This window comes from Ochotona princeps, chromosome 3, assembly GCF_030435755.1.
Source record: "Ochotona princeps isolate mOchPri1 chromosome 3, mOchPri1.hap1, whole genome shotgun sequence".
Lineage (NCBI taxonomy): Eukaryota > Metazoa > Chordata > Mammalia > Lagomorpha > Ochotonidae > Ochotona > Ochotona princeps.
The window spans coordinates 25,533,049-25,539,071 of record NC_080834.1 but is presented as its reverse complement, the minus strand read 5'-3'; positions in this window follow the sequence as shown (position 1 = coordinate 25,539,071).

Genomic DNA, 6,023 nt, shown 5'->3' with positions numbered 1-6,023 from the left:
GGGGGTGGAGAAGGGAGGCTGATAGAGAAGGGAGGCTGAGGGGGTGGGCCTGGAGGGGGATGGAGAAGGGAGGCTGAGGGGGTGGGCCTGGAGGGGGATGGAGAAGGGAGGCTGATGGAGAAGGGAGGCTGATGGAGAAGGGAGGCTGATGGAGAAGGGAGGCTGAGGGGGTGGGCCTGGAGGCGGATGGAGAAGAGAGGGCTAAGGCTGCATCCTGGGCTCTCCTCTGAGACTTCAATCGCTGGAGCAGGGAAAGGGGCGGGGACCCTCTCTGTGGCCTTAGAGCACAGTGTGCCCTTGAGCACAGTGTGCCACCTGATGTGCCTCCGGGCACAGCTGCAGGGCAGTGCACACCCCTAGGCCTTAGGCCCAGGCTGGGAGGTGCCTGTGTGGAAGCTGAGGACGAGGGGGGACGGGGACACACGCCAAGAACGGTCCAGGAGGAGTCAGTAGGCACACACAGGACATACCTGTTCCTAGGAAGCCACCATCATTTCATCTGGGGTGTCTGTCCTACTGGCTTAATCCAATCCAGTCACTTGCCAAAGGCCCCAGCTTGCACCTGTTGGCACAATCATGGCATGGGTACGGGCTGGAGAACCAAGTGTGTTCAAACTATCGCATTCTGCCCAGCTCCTGCGGCTCACACCTCACACTTAGCATCCGACCACCCCCCGCCACAGTCTCCATCTCAGCCCAACGCCAGCTGCGAGCTCCCTCAGCCGGGACCCCGTGTGATCCAAACTAGCCACAGGCTTCCAAGACCCAGTGGTGGAACAGCAACAGACTCCCACTGCAGTCCCCAAAGAGGGCTCATCAGATCACAGCCACACCAAAGCCACTTCCTGTCCGGCCTGCTGCTGTGGCTTTGCAGGGTTCCCATAGGCAGAGCCTCGGCTCTGAAGCTTGGCCTGATGGGGGCGCTGTGGCAGCTCTGAGCCCACACCTCCACTCTGTGCTGCCTTGGCTCTCCATGACAGGCCTCTGTCCAGGGCTCCAGGGTGTCCAGGCGTCCTTTGAGATCAAGCCTCCTGGCCCAGGCACCTCCATCTTGCTGGGGTCCGCCCCAAGCGAGGCCCCACTCCTGTTTTCACCCTGCCTGTCACCCCAGGCTTTCAGTACAATGCCTGTGGCAGCCACCATTTTGTTTCCGTGGACCAGCGAGAGCCACAGCTGGGCCTGCTTGAGAACCGGTAGGGCAGCCGCGAAGCACCAGGTCCAGCACGCTGGACTGCAGGCTGGCCGCCATGGGCAGGGCACCCTTGGGAGCTCCCTCTTCAGTCAGTGGTTCCTCTGCCTCTGTCTCCTGCTCCAAACCCACCACTCATTCCTCGCTCCCTCTCCGGCCAGGCTGAGACCTGCCCGGGGACGACCTGCCAGTCTGGAGCCCTGTGGGAGGCTCTGGTCACAATCACGTGGGTCAGCCTCTAAGCCCAAAGTGTGCCAGGAGAGGGTTTTCCAATGGGGGTGGCTCTCGACCCTGCAAGACTCAGCCTCTCCTGCTGTGGGCCCTCATGTTAGGGTTGGCCAGGAACCCCATCGTGGCCTTAGCTCCACAGAGACTTCCAGAACCCCTGACTGCTGCCCTCAGAGCAGGTGGCTCAGCATGCTGCCCTGTGGCCCAGGCTCGGTCTGCATGGCACTTAGAGCTGGCAGCCTTTGGGCAGTTACACCAAGTGGTTGGAACACCACCTCCAACTGTGGTGTCCATGTTAGGGTACAGTTTTGTCCACCACGCCCCCGAAACGACAAAGAGTCTCACTGGTAATGCAAAAGCAAGCAGAGTTTATTGCGTCTGCATGCTGGGGTAGACTGTTCTTGGGCACGCAGGCCAGCCAAGCGGAGGTCGGACCCCGAACTAGAGAGAGCCAGAGATAACATAGGCCCTTTCGGCCATGACATGCACCATATGCGCAAGTTCAAACACCGCAGTCAGCTTAAGGAGTAGACACTTCAAACGCATCATCTGTACCCGGGTGTGACAAGCCTCCAACACGTCACTCAAACACATCAGCTTCATGGGCTCCGGGAGCTCATCCTGTGGCTGGGAGCAGCGATTATGCCGCTCCCCACCTGCACCCGGGTGTATTCTATAGATAGGGTCTGCAACTGGTCACTATAGATAGGGCTTGAGACCCTGACTCATCCCGACTTAGGTGGAATTTCCTAATGGCCTTGACTCAGCAAAGCAGCAGCTTCTTGCATCAGGAGTCTTTATGCTGCCTGACATCCACAGTCTAAAAGCTTTGGTCGGCCCCAGCCTTGCTTTGCTGAGTGTTGGTTGCGAGGCCACACCCAGCTCACACACACACACACACACACACACGCGGGAGGCCACTCTCTGGATCCCACAGAGGGCAAGGCCCTGGGTCCTCACAGGGCGTGGCTCCCGGCCTGCAGTCATCCCCCCAGAGCACTGGCCACCCCTGCTGGGCGTGTCCAGGTGGTGCAGATCTCAGCATGGTGGACGGCAGTGCCTGAGTTTCCTGCCAGCCATGTTGATGCTCCTTGCCTGAGAGCCCATGGCTTTTGATCTTTCGTGTCGGGAGGGCCGTGGTATTGGGCAGAAGTGCCAGCAGCTCCCTGCTGCAGCCCACATGCCATGAGGGCTGCCCCAGCGACTGTGCCTCTGGCTGCCGGATCTCATCTTTCCCCAGAGCAACAGTGCCAGCTGGACGTGTTTGCAGACTGGCTGCTTGAGGGACACGGACGGTGAGCACTCAAGGATGTGCAGTGTCTGCGGCTAGTTGCGAGGTTCATGTTGGCCCCTTCCCCGAAGCAGCAGGTGTGCGGACGGGGTCAGCACACGGTAGCTCGTGGCTGAGGGGAAGCACAGCTCCAGCCCATCCTCCCCACCCCCACCCCCTTCACTGCTGCCTCATCCTCCCTCACGGAGCGCACTCGCAGCACAGAGCCACGGCCCACTCCTGCAGGGGGAATCTGCCATGCCCTTGGTGCACTGGGCACTGTCTGCACAGAGCCACGGCCCACTCCTGCAGGGGGAATCTGCCATGCCCTTGGTGTGCTGGGCACCGTCTGCACAGAGCCACGGCCCACTCCTGCAGGGGGAATCTGCCATGCCCTTGGTGTGCTGGGCACCGTTCATGTGCTTCTGTTTCAGAGCGCTGTGCTGCCATTGTGCAGCAGCCGGGTGGGGTCAGGTGTCCCTGTGTGAGTGGTCAGGAGTGGGGTGACGGTCAGGATCCCTGTGTGAGTGGTCAGGAGTGGGGTGACGGTCAGGTGTCCCTGTGTGAGTGGTCAGGAGTGGGATGTCAGAGGACAGGTGTTCCTGTGTGAGTGATCAGGAGTGCGGTGACGGTCAGGTGTCCCTGTGTGAGTGGTCAGGAGTGGGATGTCAGAGGACAGGTGTCCCTGTGTGAGTGGTCAGGAGTGGGGTGACGGTCAGGTGTCCCTGTGTGTGAGTGACAAGGAGTTGGCATCTGCAGGGTAGACAGGTGTCCCTGTGTGGGAGGGAGGAGCAGGCATGTTTACGTGGACAAACTGCTCTGCCGGCCTGGCACAGGGCCTGTGACACAACCATGAGGCGCAGGCAGAGCCAGACCCTGGAGACGCCGCAGGGTTGTGTTTGTGGTCCCCCTTTGCAATCATGCTCTCTGGCTGCCAGGAGTACCATGACCGCTGGACTGTGCTGGCCAGGAATGAGGGAGAGGAGACCCTTGGGGACTAAGCGCATTGTCCAGCCGGCCCCTTGCTGCGAGCCCTGCCCGAGTGGCAGGTTCCCTTTATTTGCATGTTGCTGGTGTAGTTCTGACCACTCTCATTTACCCCAGGTCTTGGCTTGCGTGGAGACTGCAGGAACTTGGTTTGTTTTTATGTCCCTTAAAGAGGGAGGGTGGGGGCAGTACCCAAGTGACAGGCAGGCTTGAAGGAGCGCGGTCCCCACTGTCCCCACCTTACAGAGCAGCATAACTAGACGAACCTCTGGTTTCTGCTCCTCTCGGCAACAGTAGACAAGAGAAGCTGCAGGAAAGCTGGTGGAAGGGTTGCGCAGGGAGTGCGCGGCAGGCAGGGCAGGTCATCACGCAGCAGGGAGCCTCAACACCTTCCCTCTGATAGCCGGGAGGGGAGGGTGTGACTCCAGCTCACAACTGAACCAGAGACAGCGTTCTAATTTTAGAGTCTTAATGGTGCCCGTGGAGGCACGCGGGGAGGGACAGGTTCTTGGCTGCCGCTGCACTGAGCCTTCCTAAAATAAAAGCAAAGCCTGGGTGGGCCTGACGCGGCTGTTGCGTGTGGGAAATGCGCACGGATGGGTTTTCTTTCCTCCTGTTTACACAGAGTATTCCAAACGTTGCACATCAAAAAGAGACAAGGGCAGCTGTTCTGCCTGCAGGGGATGGGGCAGAGGCAGAGGGAGAATGTTCCGGAGGCATCTCCCTCCCTGCCCAGCTCTGTCTCTCTGCTTCTCCCTTCTGACAGCGCCTCGCGGCTTCCAAGTCTGAGACGCAGCTCTGAGTTTGGAGGGTGCCAGATCGAGAGGCAGCCTGCGACGCTGGCACCTGCCCTCTGGGCAGGGCAGAGAGGAGCTGGACAGCTGACTGCTGGGGACGCTGGGTCCAGGGCTTTGTCCCTGACACACAGACAGGACAAGGTGGGCAGAGGAGTCAGCTTTACTGCCTGGCAAAAGAATCCCCAAGCCCAAGCACGGGCACACTGGGGAGGATCCGGACATCAGAGGCGTGCTGAGGCACAGGGCACTTCCAGCGACTTGGGGCCAGCCCATTTCCTGGCTTTGGTCATGGCGCCAGGTGCCTGAGTGGCAGCCTGACTGGGTGGCAGCAAAAGCTTTGATCCGTAGCTCAGTTCCTTGCTTACATGACTGAGGGCAGAGCCTACCGCCGCCTTCTCCACCAGTTCAGCTCTGCCCCAGCCAGTCAAGTTTGAAAAACCTGTGCAAACTGCCTGAGCCCCGCAGAGTGCACGTGCTCCCAGAATGGAAGGCAGCTCTGGCTGTGAAAAGACTTGGTCTGCCAGACAGCTGGTAGTGGGTCCTGCCCAGTTTGCCTGAATACACCTGGTCTGGCTATGGAATCTCTCTCTCTCTCTTCCTCTTTCCTGACAAGGTTATCATAGGTGACAGGCCACAGCCCAATGCAAGCAGCGGCCCTGCTGGACAGTCATGCCTCCCCATTGCTGCCACAGCAGTGACGCAGGCGGCCCTGGGCAGGGAGTGGGGACAGACTGCCTCCTGCTCACTGCGTTCTCTGGTTCACTTGCTCTCTCCTCCAAGTCACCGTGGGGATGACAGGGCACCTGCGCCCTTCTGCAGTCAGGTTCAGAGACCAGGGGCTTAGCTTACTCTTCCCCCAAGGGAGTTCCCAGGGGGCAACTCATCTCAGCAGGGTTTTCCCTCTGGGGTCCAGAGCCATCTGCTTTCATTTTCTCATCCCTGGGAGAGAAGAGACACCTCGGCCAGCCCTCCTGCCTCGGCGGTGCAGGTACCCACCGTGTTCACCTGGTACTCGGTGCGGTGTGAGGGCATGCTGAGAGGCGGCCCAGGTCTGCAGAGAAGGACATTCTGGGAGACACAAGGGGACCGTGAGGGTTCTGACCAACTCGCCAGCCCTGCTCAGGAGTCTGTGTGAGTCCACTGGGCTGCCAGCACCACAGGTCATGCCCCCTTTTTGTCCCTTCTCTCAGTGCCAGCTCTATCCGTGCCAGTCTTTCTGGTGCACACTTACGGGAAGCAGCCTTAACTGCAGTAGTCACCTCCCCCACCGGAGTGGCTGGAGCTGGCATCACTGGCCAGGAGCTGCCCCCTGGACCAACCTGTGGCTGTTGATGGTTGGAGCAGGACAGGGCGGAGCAGTGGCTCCCCAGCTGCCCTGCCCTGCCCACCAACAGTTGCATTGAAGAGCTCCTAAGTCAGGTTGGGCGCAGGGAGTAGTCTGATGCCAGAGGGAAGACACAGGACAGCCCTGTGAGGCACCGGGTTGAGCTGTCCCTCGTCTTGCACTGCAGCCCCTAGAATCTAGGAGTCCATCTTGAGGGTCCACCTCTGC